Genomic DNA, 15,053 nt, shown 5'->3' on the forward strand with positions numbered 1-15,053 from the left:
AATTCTTGACGACACATTTGTTGCACGAACCCCACTCTTTTTCTTTCATGTAGAGAACCCTTTTAGGGAACAATCATTTTACAACCAATCACATTCGTCCGTCTTCATATATAAAACCGACTGGGATATTTAAAAAACATACGTGAAAATTACTTTCCGTAAAAGCAGTATCAGCCATAGTGTCACTTCGTTTCCACTTTGCGTAAGTGTTTGCAATTTACTATAATTAGTTAGAGGATGTCTTCCAACGTTTCTTAAGGAATTAGTATTACTTTAGTATCATTGAAAATTGTTTTTTTTTTGTGAAAACTTTTATAAATACTTATTGTATGTAGTAAAGAAACTGAAACAGCTAGTTCCAAATTTGAGTAAATCGTTTGCGTAGGAACAAAATTGATTAGGAAATTTAATAATAGGTACTTGAATTAATAAATTACCATTTGTTACCAATGTATCTTATTTGCAAATGTTAGCAAGAAAGTGTGGCACGAAAATGGATTTTCCGGTTTAAAAAATTTGTCAAATGGTTTAGCATTGCATACCGACAGTGCAGATCATATTTCTTCAATCTTCAAAAATTCTTCATGTAAGTTAGTTCTTACGAGGAATAAAAGATAATACTGCTAGGGCTTTCGATAATGCACGCAGAACTGAAATAGAACATTTTTATTTTAAAATTTGGGAAAATCGGCAAAGTTAAAAGTTTTATCGATATTACAAGAATGTACAGGGTTATTAAAAAGTATGGAAGTAGTTGAATCTCTCGGGTGCGGTTAGTTGGGTCTTCTTCAAATTTGGGTTCCACTTAACAATACTCAAGCTCTATTTTTCGAATTTTTTTAGACTTTACACTTCATTTGTTTTCAAGATACAGGACTAGCTATTTTTTTTTAAATAGCACTAGTAGTCAATTGGTCAATTTTTGAATAGAATAGTTTCTTTCTGAATTCAGAACTGGAATACAGGCATACATTTTTTTAACTGAAACGGCAAATAAAATGATAAATTATATTATTTATTATGAATACATTCTAAAATGGAAGATAGTAGTTAGCTTTGTGTTCTGAAAAGCAAATTTTTAACTAATGACGAGAACTCTTATAACATCATGTTAGGTGTAACTGAAAATCCAAAAACTTTAGTGCAGCAATTGGCACTAAACCACAATATGTGTAAAAGCTCAGTTAAAAAAATACTCAAACGGGAAAAATATCATCCAAGTAAAATTCATTTACCACAAGAATTTAGTAAGGATGACTTGCACCGCAGAATCGAATTTTGCGAAATAATGGCAGACGGACTAAATCAGGATGGTAAATTCATAAACCAATTATTACTTTCTGATACGCTGGCACCTTTATTTCAGTTTATGTACCTTCAGTTCTATCATTTTTACAATGATTGGAAGCTAGTATAATTTTTGAATAATGTGTACTACGCCAGGACTGTGACAGATGATAATATTGTCAAGGTCGGCTACGATTTTCTGATTTTCAGTATTTTTAGTTTGATACTTTATGGGAAAAAATAAAATAATGCATGAGTTACATTTCTGAATTCAGAAAAAATACACTATTTAAATACTAGATATTTAAAAATATTTGAAAAAATTGGTCGAAAGTCGGTTCGACAGAACTTCCCTCGCACTTAAAGTACAATGAAACATACCCAGCATTTTCGAGTTGAGTTTTTTCTAAAAATAACAGTATTGTATTCCCAAAATTTTCGGAGAAAATGGAGTGAGCCGATCCTGATTTAATAAATAAAACAAATTGATTCATTCATTAATTTTTTTGGGACACCTGTCTAAGCAAATCTAAAAAATCTGAATGCGATGATAAGTAAAGTCGTGACATTTTGCACATTTTGGGGGGAATAAACAGATATATTTTAATTAACTGTTTACCATGCTTATAATAACTTTAAAACGTCTGCAGGATTTCAGAGTATTTAGTTTTCCAATTCTTCATTTATTCAATAAAATAAATTCACGCATTCATTAATTTTTTTGAATTACCAAGTATAAGCAAATCCAAAAAATATGAATGGAATAATAAATCACAAGTATAGACTCATTACATTTTGGACATTTTAGACATGGAATTATTCGGTAAAATTTTGAACTGAAGTCATGACTTTTTTGGAAGGCATAAGCAAATATATTTTGATTAAAAATGTATTATGTTTATCATAACTTTAAAACATCTACAAGATTTCAAAGCATTAGGTTTTGCAGATTCAAAATTAAATTGCAAAATGTTGTTTTATAATTTTGATTTTTTTCCAAAAAACTGGACGTGTGGGGTAAAAACTTGACACGGAGTCATAAACTACTAGGACTACAATATACACCAACGGCAGCTAAGAAGTTTAATTTTATATTGATAGTAACGTGTATAGTAGTCGCAAAAAATTTTATCCTCGTAGGGAGGTTATGTCATTTGCAAAGAAAAGGCTCATACTTGCCAAGATAAGACTGATTTTGGCAGATGACCTATTATTTTCTTAGAAGAGTAGGTCATTGGCCAAAATGAGTCTTATTTTAGCAAATACTAGCCCGGCCCACGCGCATTTTATTTTCTTAAAGGATAGGTTATTTACTACTATATTATGTTATTTTATACAATTTAAAACCTATTTACTATGTACAATTTTGAAGTGCGTCATCACATTATTGGTGAGGATGTTTAGACAAATTTTAGTTAGCGTTTTACCATATCTATGATATTCCTAATATAAATACAAAATTTGACAACAATCGGAAATTATCTGACAGACAGACAGACTTACAGAAGACAGACTGACAGACAGACAGACAGGCAGACGGAAACGGCGACCTATTTCTTCGTACTCTAGGGGTCGTAACGGGTCGAGAAAACGTAAAAGTAAAGAGTAGACTGACGGACTCGATTACAATACTTCCTAAGTGTAAGCGAATTGCAGAAAATAAAACTTGAGTATTCCTAGAGACAACCCAAACTTCAAAAAGATTCAACTGTTCTCTTCAACTGCTTCCATACTTTTTAGCGACCTGTATGTTACAGTATTGCTTTTTACTGTCAAGTACTCAAGTACGTTTTTTTTATTAAAAGTCCACTATCGTCGCAATTTCTTCCAATAACATTAGGAACAACAAGGCTACGAATTTTAGTGGAAAACGAAAATAAAGTTAGGTTAAGTTATTTGTTTTGTGCTATGGTTTTGGGGCATTTGTAAATGTCGTTCTTATTTTAAAATCCGTGACTGTAGGGTTTAAGCAATTCCAAAATTGTAAGATGCTTCAAAATACTTTTGAAATTATTTTTAATTGGTACGTAGAAAATTTCTGCCTCAAAGGTGACAGATTAGGATAAAACAAATTTAGAGCGTTCACAAGGAACTGTTGCTGTTAGCATCACTTATCATTCACAACCATAAAATATGTAGAACTCATTGCTTTTCTAAATACAAAATTAAACCCAAAGTGTTGAGAGTCCAATTTGTCGGAAGAATATTCAAAGGTCCGAAAAAAAAAAACTGAATATAAACGCTTCCCTTGGTTTTCCAATAATTTAAGATTGCATGTATTAATATTTATTTGTTTGTGAAATCCAAAGTTAACCTAGTGGTACTCAAGAAATCTTTCTTTTTCAAGTGGATTTAATCCGGATCGAATGCGCTTTTCCAACTTTATAAAAGCCCTAGACTCGGTTCACAAAAAGCGAAATTAAAGTTAATTCGCGATTAATTTTTAATTGAGGTCCTTTTCTAGGCAAGGTGCATGTTCTAACCAAACACAGGCTTATATTCCACAATTTAATCTTCTGTTAAATTAAGCGAGGATTAAATATTTAATTCGCTTTTCTATAAACCGGCCCCTAGTGTAGTAGATCTACATCGGGATCCTTGATTTTTATAAATCATTTTATAATACAGAATACAGACACTAAATTAACAAGTTAATATTTTCATTTACATTTGTAGCAATAAAAAAGACCCATACACCCCGTTATTTGTTGCTAGTATAGTTTTTTTTTTTTGGCTAAGAGTGGAAAAGTTCACTTTGATTATTTTGCTAATTTATTATATTCTAAAATCATTGAATGTGCTGTTCCTTTAAATCTTGGATACACTAAAATTTAAGATATGACGTCACCTGAGAACTGGTTTGGCTCAGAGACCAGTATTTGAATACATTACGTGGATATTGACTACAAGTAGCTATTGTCGAGCAACCAGAGAAAATTAGCAGTGATACTGTTTAAAACTGTGATAAATGCAGTATATTTGGATTTGGAAATAAATTATTCGTTTCTCTGTCTATGTATCAGTGACAATTATGTTGACTGCAACCCAAATCTATTTGATTACCCCTAACTCCACAATATCTAGTACTTAATATAGTTATACGCTTTTCAATTGAAAATGAAAGAATTATTTGTACTGGTAGTTGTCAACAATTGTATAAATATTTCCGTTGGATTCCTTTGCGAACTCTTTGTCAATTATTATTTATGGTACTATGGTATGATCCCAAAATGTTCAGAGAAAGGGAGGCTGTGGTGTGTGCACGTAAACTTGTCCTATTTCTTTCCAATACATTAGCTCTACCTATATATTAGCTCCTCTGTCTATCGTCTCCTATCATAGACTCCTTTTATCTAAAAAGTATGCAGTATTTCCCGCGCAAACCATAGAGCACCGGAGCAGTCGGATCTCTAGATTGCCTGGCCTCGTGATTTGTCACATATTTTTAGATAACATACAGTTTCCTGAAATTGCCAAGTATGTACTACTAAACTACAAAAATAAATAAAGGGCTAAATTTTATTCTCAAATTATAAGTCCGAATTAAACATGCAATGTGAAAAGTTAATGCCATTAACCCTACTAAGTATAAATTAAACGTCATTGTTTGCTAACTACATAATTGATTAATCTTATTGTTTTAGTAAGGTAAGATATTACACTAGACAGAGACTTGAATCCTTTTTTTACTAATTTTAATAACTCTTGTAAATGAGTAGATATTTAATAATAAAGCAATACATATTGTTATACGCAAAATAGTATATTATATTATTAGGTTCTAAAGTGTATCTTTTTTTGACGAGCAATGATTTCATTTGCGAGGCGGAGCGAAGCGTAGCCGAGCGAAAGCAATCATTGCTTTCGAAATTTTAATTTTCATATTACTTTTAAAAAATTAAAAGTTTATCTATTATTTGTGATTATTGATGTAGAAATATCGTTTCTACAAATAAGAACACTACAAAAAATTGTGAACTCTTTTACTGGTATGCAGCATTACAAATCTTATTCACTAAAACTTTAGAGAAAATAAGTTCCCGAGAAAAAATTAAATTATTTGTTTATCGAACAACAAATCTATTTGAAATTTAAATTTGTAAAATTAAGAATCTAATAATTTTAAACTCAATCTTTCTTAAAAAAAAAATCGAAAATATTTGTAACATCTATAACAAAAAAACAGAGTTGCACAAATTACAGTTGCTTTTTTTTAATTTCAGATTTATCAAAATTGTTAAGTCTCTTTTTCATTTATTTCACATTATGAGTTATTCCCATATTGTTCTGCGCGTGAAGTTGAATACGATTTCTTTCCAAACCCCAAACCTAACGCTGAAAAGCAAAACAGCAAGCAAGTACGTAAAAACGGATAACGGTACTGTATCGACTTCTGCTTGGACATGGGGCAAATCAGCACTTAATCTAAACCATCCATGGGCAACATACGGCCCGCGGGCCAAATGCGGCCCGCCGACCGGAAACTTCCGGCCCGCCAAAGATTTTTTGATTGGTGTAACTTTGGCCCGCAATGTGGACAATCGAATTCCTCAATTAAAATTAACGTTTTCAAATTTACAATTTACATTTTCAATTAAAAAAAAACAATCCAAGTTTGAGAAGATAAATTCCAATGCCGCGTCCCGACAAAACAACTGTTTCACGCATAGCAGAGTGGGATTAGGTGAAATCAAAAACAATTCGAAGAAATGTGTGCATGTGATATTATTGCAATTCAGTTATTATTTGTCGATTGAGGTGTAAGGATGGCATCGTCCAGCAAATGCAGAAAAGTCGACAACGAATGCCGTAGTTTTCAAGAAAAGTGGACCAACGACAATTTTTCTGTTTTGCATAAAGAAAAGCCAATTTGTCTGATATGTAATGAATCTGTTGCTGTTTTAAAAGAATATAATATAAAACGGCATTTTACAACTAAGCACTCCCAAAATTTCGACAGATTTAGTGGTCAGATTCGAACGGACAAAATTGAAAAATTAAAGAAGAATTTATTAACACAGCAAAATATTTTTTTAAAACAACACCAAGAAAGTAACGACATCGTTCGTGCAAGTTTTGTTGTTAGCCAAGTAATTGCAAAACATTCAAAACCATTTTCTGAAGGAGAATTTGTTAAACAGTGTCTAACTTCTGTAGCTCACATACTTTATCCGGACAAAGAGAAGAAATTTTGCAGAAGTCAGTTTAAGAAGAAGAACCGTGACTAGAAGGATTGAAATGATGGGTGAAAACATTAAATTTAACTTGGCTGAAATACTCAAAACAGGTGTATTTTCCATAGCACTCGATGAGATTACTGGCATAACGGACACAGCACAATTAGCTATTTTTGTTCGTGTTGTGGACGAAAACTTTGTTATAACGGAAGAGTTGCGAGCACTTGAACGAATGAAGGATACGACGACAGGCGAAGACATTTTTCAAAAGGTGGTAAATGTTTTTGAAAGTTTTCAATTACAATGGGAAAAATTAAGTGGAATATCTACAGACGGTGCTCGTGCAATGGGAAGTGTAGTATCAAGAATTGCATCGGAATCGCGTGATAAAAATGTAAATATAGACACTTTTTTTGCATTTCATTGTATTATACATCAAGAAAATCTATGCGCAAAATCAATCAAATTTCGTAATGTAATGGAAGTTGTGGTGACTTGTGTAAATTTTTTAAAATCGAGGGGTTTAAATCATCGACAATTTAAAGAATTTTTGGAAGATCTTGAGTCAGAATATGGTGACGTTCTTTATTATACCGAAGTACGCTGGCTAAGTAGAGGGAAGATGTTACAGCGCTTCTATAATTTGAAAAGTGAAATCCAAATTTTCATGGAAATGAAAGGGAAGTCAATTCGTCAGTTAACGGACGAGGTATGGAGAGCCATACTTACATTTTTAGTTGACGTTACCGGGTACTTAAATGACCTTAATGTAAGTTTACAAAAAAGGGGACAATTTATACGTGAAATGTTCGCACACATCAAGTCGTTCCGAACTAAACTTCAACTATGGGAAATTCAGTTACTTGCAGAAAATACTTACCATTTTCCTACACTAGCTAATTACAAAAATTTTGATTCTGCGGCTTTGGCAAATGAACTAAACGTATTAAAAGAAGAATTTTCAAGGCGCTTCCAGGATTTCAGTAAACATGAAAAATATTTTCACATATTTTTTAATCCTTTTGGCGTGGACGTAGAAATCATGCCAGAGAGTTTACAGATGGAGTTGATAGAGTTTCAATCAGATGATGCCCTGAAAGCCATGTTTAATGGGACTTTGCTTGAATTTTATCAAAAATACTTTCCCAAAGACAAATACCCAAATTTTAAAATTTTTGTGTGTAAAATAATGTGTCTCTTTGGTAGTACATATTGCTGTGAGCAATTTTTTACGCAAATGAACTATACAAAATCCAAAAATCGATCGAGAATCACGGACCAAAATTTAGAACACACCTTACGAATTGCGTCGACTTCTCTTAGTGCTGATATTGACGGCATGATAAAAAACATTCAATGTCAGAAATCCCACTAGTATACTTGCTAATGCCATTGAATAACTATTTTTAATAATTTCACATCACTATGTGATCACATATATTATTTTGAAGTGTCTTTTTGAATATTAAATTTGTTTTAATTTTATAGTGTATTTGTTTTTTATTGTTTACAGTACGTTTCTCCTGTATTAAGTGTACCATTATTTTTATTATAATATATAATAATTATTATGCATTATTATTTATTTGGTGGCCCGCGGTTGCCCGATATTTTTTCCGTTAGGCCCGTCTTACAGAAAAGGTTGCCCATGGATGATCTAAACTATGTTTCGCTTCGCTCAAGTGCGACATGCGGCAAATCTGCACTAAACAGCAGAGGCGAAAATCCCTCAGACGCGTTCTGCTGGTCTATGCCCCAAACCAGTTCTCAGATGACGAATTGAGTACCGTATGTATTGGTATATAGATTCAATAGTGGAAGTTAATTTAATACCTCTATATGTGATTTTTTAAATAAATACATAATATAAATATAACATTATAATTGTTTTGTTTTGTTATAGGTATTTGCAGAATTGTGTGTTGGCAAAAAACGAAAAAAATGTCAAAACCAAGTTTTGATATCTTACGTGATCTACAAAATGATGAGATATCGAAAAAGTTTTGCGATTATCTAAAGGGAAAACTTGAAGAACTTATTGAGATCATTAAGCAATTTGAGAACTTTCGTTACATAGCATCTGATTTTAACGAATTAAAAACCAATAACCCAACCATAGAAGATATAAAGAAGAACAAGAAAAGGGAATTGCAAAATATAGTTGAGAACGCGGACTTTGCGCACACATATAAAAACTTTCATGATGGTCATTAAAACAATAAATTTTTAATTTTCTCTGTAAGATATGAAGTAAAAATAAAAATAAAAAATAAAAAGCCTAATACCTATCTCACCACATTTCAACTTATTCCACCTTACTTCTCTTATCCATATCCATATCACGCATAAATAATAATCTATCGTGCATATTAGAAGCAAAGATAAAATGACTGTTGATTAGATAAGTATTTTTTCAGTATTTAAGAGTTAGCTTGCAACTATTTCAATCAATGTTACAGCAGAAAGAAAATTGTTTCAGATAAATCAAAAAATTATTAAATACTATTGTTTTTAAGAAAGCTTGCCTGAACTTTAGATAAGTGAGTACTTTTCAAATTATTATTAACTAGCTTTCCGCCCGCGGCTTCGCTCGCGTAGACGATTCGTTGTGTTGAAGAGCATTATTACCAACCTTCAAGTAAAAAATGTGTTGAAGGGCATTAATACAATTTCCAGTAAAAATTAACATAAAAATATTTTTGTTCATAAAAACTTTGTCACCTCCTTTTATCTTCTTAGGGGTGGATGAAATCTCGAAACAATCTGATATACGTGTTTCATTATTTGTGTTGAAGAGTATTCATACCAAGTTCCCTGTAAAAATTTAAATTTACAGTACAAATATTTTTTTCATACAAACTTCGCCCCCACTTTTCACCCCCTTAGGGGTGGAATCTTGGAAAATGCTTAAATACGGGTTTCATTCTTTATATTGAAGAGCATTAATTTAATATCAAGTTTTACATACAAATTTAAATTTACAATAGAAATACTTTTGCCATACAAACTTAACAAGTACTTTTTACCCCCTTGGGGGTTGAATCTCGGAAAATACTTAATACGTGTTTCATTATGCATTAATACTAAGTTCCACGTCAAAAATTTACAATAGAAATAATTTTCCCAAATAAATTTAGCCACCACTTTTCACCCCCTTATGGGTTGAATCTCGGACAATGCTCAAATACGTCTTTCATTATTTGTGTTGAAGAGCTTTAGTACCAAGTTTCACGTAAAAATGTAAATTTACAATAGAAATATTTTCCCATACAAACTTAGCCTCCACATTTCACCCCATTATGGGGTTGAATTTTAGAAAATGCTTAAATACGGGTTTCATTATTTGTGTTGAAGAACATTAATACCAAGTTTCATGTAAAAATTTCAAAATATAGTAGAAATATTGTCCCTATACAAACATAGCCGCCCAAACTTAGAGACCACTTTTCACCCCCTTAGGGGTCGAATCTCCGAAAACGCTTAAATACATGTTTCATTATTTGTGTTGAAGAGCAGTAATACATGGTTTTAAATAAACATTACCATTAAAATATTTTTGCCAATACACACCTCTTTTCGCCCCCTTAGGGGATGAATTTCGAGAAATCCCATCTTAAACGATGCCTCCAGTATAAAATAAACATTCTCTCCAAATTTCAACTTTCTAGCATTAGCGGTTTGGGCTAATGCTAGAAAGTTGAATAGGTCGGTCGGGGCATTGCCTTTTATATACAGTGCATCTTTTTTAAAAGTGGCCATAGGGACTCCCATGTTAAATTTTATACCCCATGTTAACTTATGTTTGTGTAAAAATTCAGAGCTGAAATTTTTACTGGATGTAACTTGGGTTATCTTTTGTCGATTTTATTAAAAATCATGTTTTAAATTAAAGGATATTTCTTAAAAAAAATTAAAATATTTGGATATTTTTGTCGCTAATATTGTAGGCAGCCATGTAAAATCAGACATTTACCTGACGTTTCTAAACTTTGATTATTCGTACAATTACTGTTTTTTTGTGACCGAAATTCGCCAACATACCGCAGTACACAATTAAAGAAAAAGTAGAAATGGTCACTGATGGATACATTAAAGCCTTATCGGCAACAGAGAAACTCCGCAAAATTTTGCTGTAGCATTCCCACATCGTGCCCATACCCGGCAAGAGCACATTTTGAAAATTTTGTGGCAGATCTATAAACACAGTTTTTTCGATTTTGGACATTGAAAACGCAATTTGAGTGAAATTATCTTTTATTATCTTCATTTAGGTTTGAATTCCATCATTTCGTTTCTTTTCTAAAAACTGCAATTAAGGTATTTAATGATTAAATCAAAATTATGCTGTCAAAAATGACAAGTTAAAATGATAAGTCAAAACCGTCTATGATGTTCCAAAACTTTTTTAATCAAAATGATTTTTAATTTTTAAAGCACAAATTAGCAAATTACTGCAAAAAGTGGTAGTGAAATTTAAAGTAGAACCCTAAGGTTATTTTCTCCGCAAAAATCAACTCTGGGTTTTCACCTTAACAAAAGTTAACATGGGGTCTAAAATTTAACATGGGAATCCCTATGGCCACTTTTAAAAAAGATGCACTGTATATCTATATATAGATTAATGATCTTTTATTGTAATCTAGTCCGTCGGCCGACTTTGTACTTTTACGTTTTCTCGACCTTTCCGTTTCCGTCCGTCTGTCCGTCTGTCTGTCCGTCTGTCTGTCTGTCGGTCTGTCTCTCTGTCCGTCTGTCTGTCTGTCCGTCTCTCTGTTCGCCTGTCTGTCCGTCTGTCTGGAAAAAAAATCAAAATTATAAAACATTTTGCAATTTAATTTTGACTCTGCAAAACCGAAAGCTTTGAAATCTTGCAGATGATTTACAGTTATTATAAGCATGATAAATTTTTAATCAGAATATATTTACTAATTCCCTCCAAAAAATTGATGACGTCAGCTCAAAAGTTTACCGAATCACTCTTATCTAAAATGTACAAAATATGATGAGTCTGTACTTGTAATTTATCATTCCATTCATATTTTTTGCATTTGCATATACAGGGTGACTAAAAAAAATTAACGAACGCATGAATTTATGTTATTGATTTAATCAGGAACTATAAAACCAAATGGTAAAATGTAAATGGTTAGTCAAAATGTATTTGTTAATTTTTCCTAAAAAATTTATGACGTCACCTCAAAATTTCGCTGAATATATCTTAAATGTGCAAAGCATGATTGTGATTTATCACTGCATTAATAATTTTTAGATTTGCTTATACGGGGTGTCTGAAAAAAATTAATGACTGAATCAATTTATTGTATTGATTAAACCAAGAATTGCAAAACTGAATATGTACTTTGAAATTTTTACCTTTTTGAAGCATGGTAACTTTTTAATCAAAATGTTCATGTCTGTTCATCAACCCCAAGATGAGTCAATTTATTTTATTGACTCCGTTTTCCCGGAAAATTTTGGGAATACAACACTATTATTTTTAGTATTACATTGCACCAATCCAAGTTGACGTATGTGTCCTTGCAAAAATGTTGATAGTGTCATTAAAAAATTGTGTAAAGGAAAAACTTTAATTGTGTTGTGGCATGTTGACGAATTTCGGTCACTAAAAACCAGTAATCGAACGAGTACCTAATCCTAATTTTAGAAAAGTCAGGTAAATGTCTGTTTTTACATGGCTACCTATGTTACCGCCAAAAATTTCCAAATATTTTTGTTTTTAAGAAATATCCTTTAATATAAAGCATAACTTTTCATAAAATCGACTAATGATGACCCAAGTTACATGCAGTAAAAATTTCAACTCTGAATCTGAACTCAAAAATAAGTTAACATGGGGTATAAAATTTAAGATGGGAATCCCTATAGCCACTTTTAAAAAAGAAGCACTGTAGACTATTAACCCAAATTTTAAAAAAGTTCATTCGTTACATTTTAAAAGTCACTGTTTCAATTACTATTAAAAATTTTGTTTTCTTATACGACAATTTTCGACATAAAGCATTTTCCAATAGTTCTTTAACACAAGAGGATGTTTGTGTTTTTCGCAATACAGAACAGTTTCCATATTTTTCTTAACATCTGCGTTTTTTACAGATCTCAGCGGTTGTAATAATTTTCTCAAAATATCATGAGTCAAAACTTAATAAAAAAACTGATTTCTAACTCAAAAAATGAAGACGGCCGCAAAGAAAATCTCAACATCCTCAACGGCTATATTACGAACTCTATATTGATTCATGACTATCTAAACGTATGTTACAAAGGAGAACACACAGCTGACGCAGAATGGTTAATTAAACACAAAATAGATATTACCAAAGTTTGTGTCGAAACAATTGACAAAAAAGATGTAAAAAAAATTGTGACACCTTTAGAAAGGTCCTGCGAGCGACAGTATGTGGAAACTATCAACCCATTAATAACAAATTTGGAGAAACAAACTTTAGAAGACAGAAATAAAATACTGTGTTCATCGCTAAGCATCACAATAAAACGTTTAGGTGACGATGAAGCAACCTATAAAAAATCTAATGAAGAACCTGACGAAAAATTTGATGAAGAATCTAATGAATATATAGAATGTTACAAACTGGTATTACAAGCTGTCAAAAGGATGAAAGATTTGGACACTGAACAATATGAAGATATTTTCCAACAAACACCTCTGTTTTACGCCAACTACTATAATCACCCGAAGATTGCAGTGGAAATTCTTGAAACAGTATGTTTGATAAATGACCGTAGCGGTGTTAGTCCTATCTATCAAATAGATACAAAGACATTAGAAGAACACCTAGACCGGTGCATAACTACAGAAAAAGGTCCATCCGACAATCCGGGAACACATATCAAGTTTAACTTTGAAACATTACTATGTAGAGAAAGACATAAACATGAGACCAGCAAAGCTCACAATGAAACAGAAGTTTTGTTCAAAATTCGTAATTCAAACAAATTTGATAATCTCCTTTTGCATCCTGTTATCGTAGCATTTTTGTTAATGAAGTGGAAAGGTACAAAATTGTATGAGATTTTTTACTGGTTTCGTTTATTTTTTTGGGGTTTTAATACAATACTGTTTATGGTTTATACAAATGTCTTACCATATTATTTTTGTTTGAATAATACAAATATCTTACCATATTATTTTTGTTTGACTATGCACATTATTTATCTTATATATGTAGTCGTTGAAACAATAATAACGAAAGACTTTTCTCGAAGCACATGTGTACGTACTATTATTTTGATTTTAATGTTGATTTTAATATTGATTTTACTATTTCATGCAAACACATGGTCCAAATTGATAGCATGTTTAACTATAGCCTTGTCGTGCTTTGAAATGCTTCTGCTTTTTAGTGTGCGCTCTATATATGGAGAAATGGTTAAAGTGGTATTTGTTAACATAATGAAACTACTATTTTGGTATTCTTTTATAGTATTGCTACCCCTTATAGTTATTTACAATACAATTTTTGATAATTCCGTAACAAAAAAATGGCCGAAATCGATCGTAAATATTTTTTCACTTCTTCTTGGCAACACAGACTCTGACTCTTTGTCTGATTTACCAACAGATGCATTCATCTACCTACTTTTAATCATTATACTATCAATATCACTTTCTAATGTAATTAATGGAAAAGCTGTGAATGACATACAGAATTTGGAACAACAATCGGATGTTCTTCGTCAAAAAGCAAAAATTCAATTTATGTATCGTACTGACAAGATTGTAAATCTTATACCAGGAAAAAAAAATATCAACAGTACACCAAGTTTGGTGTCAGGACTCATCAATCCTCGTATAATCTCAGACCGCACAAATTATAGTGGTAAAAGCAGCAAGAAGATTATATTTTTTGACGAGCAAATCATCGAATGTCTTAACCTTCATTTTAAAAAAAAGGACAACCCAATTTTTGTTTTTTCAGGTAATTTGGAAATTGATGTTACAAAAGATAATAACGACAAATCATCAGTTTAATAATTCCTCATATTATACTTGATTCATTTAACAATTATCATAATTTCATGTTTTTTATTATTTTTAATTAATATTGTTCGCTTATTGTTATTTGACTAATTGGGTACTTTGTAAAACTTACATTTTAATTTCATTTTAAGTATGTATCGTTATGCCTCCATCTGGTATATTTTCTTTTGTATTCTCATTTTCTGTAATATCATAAATGCATTATTTAAGACCCACCACTGACCCGGAAATGACCGGCATTCAGGCAAGACTTCTATCAATACGGGTACTAAGACCAAATAATGATATTATTATTATTTTTATTACTGTTATTATGTATCTCTATTATTGAGACAATTTTATTTCATAGTTCATTTAAAGATAATATTATAATTTTAAACAAAATTGTCTAAAATAAACAACATCTTCAAGTAACTACCTCTTAGCTATTAGTCACGATTTGTTGTATTTGTTGTGAAGTTTTTGTAATCAAGTCTTATTGATAATAAAAATCTTAATTGTAAATTTTTGTTCTATGTTATTGTTTTTTTCGCCTTTTCATAGATGATGGTATTAACATTGTTGTGACC

At 31.4% G+C, this 15,053-nt stretch overlaps 1 protein-coding gene and 2 long non-coding RNA genes across 3 annotated transcripts in view; all 3 read left to right on the top strand.

The window, feature by feature from the left end:
• The window catches only part of LOC135127212 (venom acid phosphatase Acph-1-like), an 84,231-nt gene that overhangs the window by 47,638 nt on the left and 21,540 nt on the right, over nucleotides 1-15,053 (top strand). The window lies entirely within an intron of this gene.
• LOC135126568 (uncharacterized) lies at nucleotides 117-8,752 on the top strand. Its single transcript, XR_010280067.1, has 2 exons — nucleotides 117-202; nucleotides 8,368-8,752. It is a non-coding gene; the product is annotated as an uncharacterized LOC135126568 (long non-coding RNA).
• LOC135126571 (uncharacterized) lies at nucleotides 8,930-14,988 on the top strand. The gene is made up of 2 exons (XR_010280068.1): nucleotides 8,930-9,004; nucleotides 12,579-14,988. It is a non-coding gene; the product is annotated as an uncharacterized LOC135126571 (long non-coding RNA).

This window comes from Zophobas morio, unplaced genomic scaffold, assembly GCF_036711695.1.
Source record: "Zophobas morio isolate AGI-343-1 ecotype UQ-CSIRO unplaced genomic scaffold, CSIRO_AGI_Zmor_V1 ptg000011l, whole genome shotgun sequence".
Classification (NCBI taxonomy): Eukaryota; Metazoa; Arthropoda; class Insecta; order Coleoptera; family Tenebrionidae; genus Zophobas; species Zophobas morio.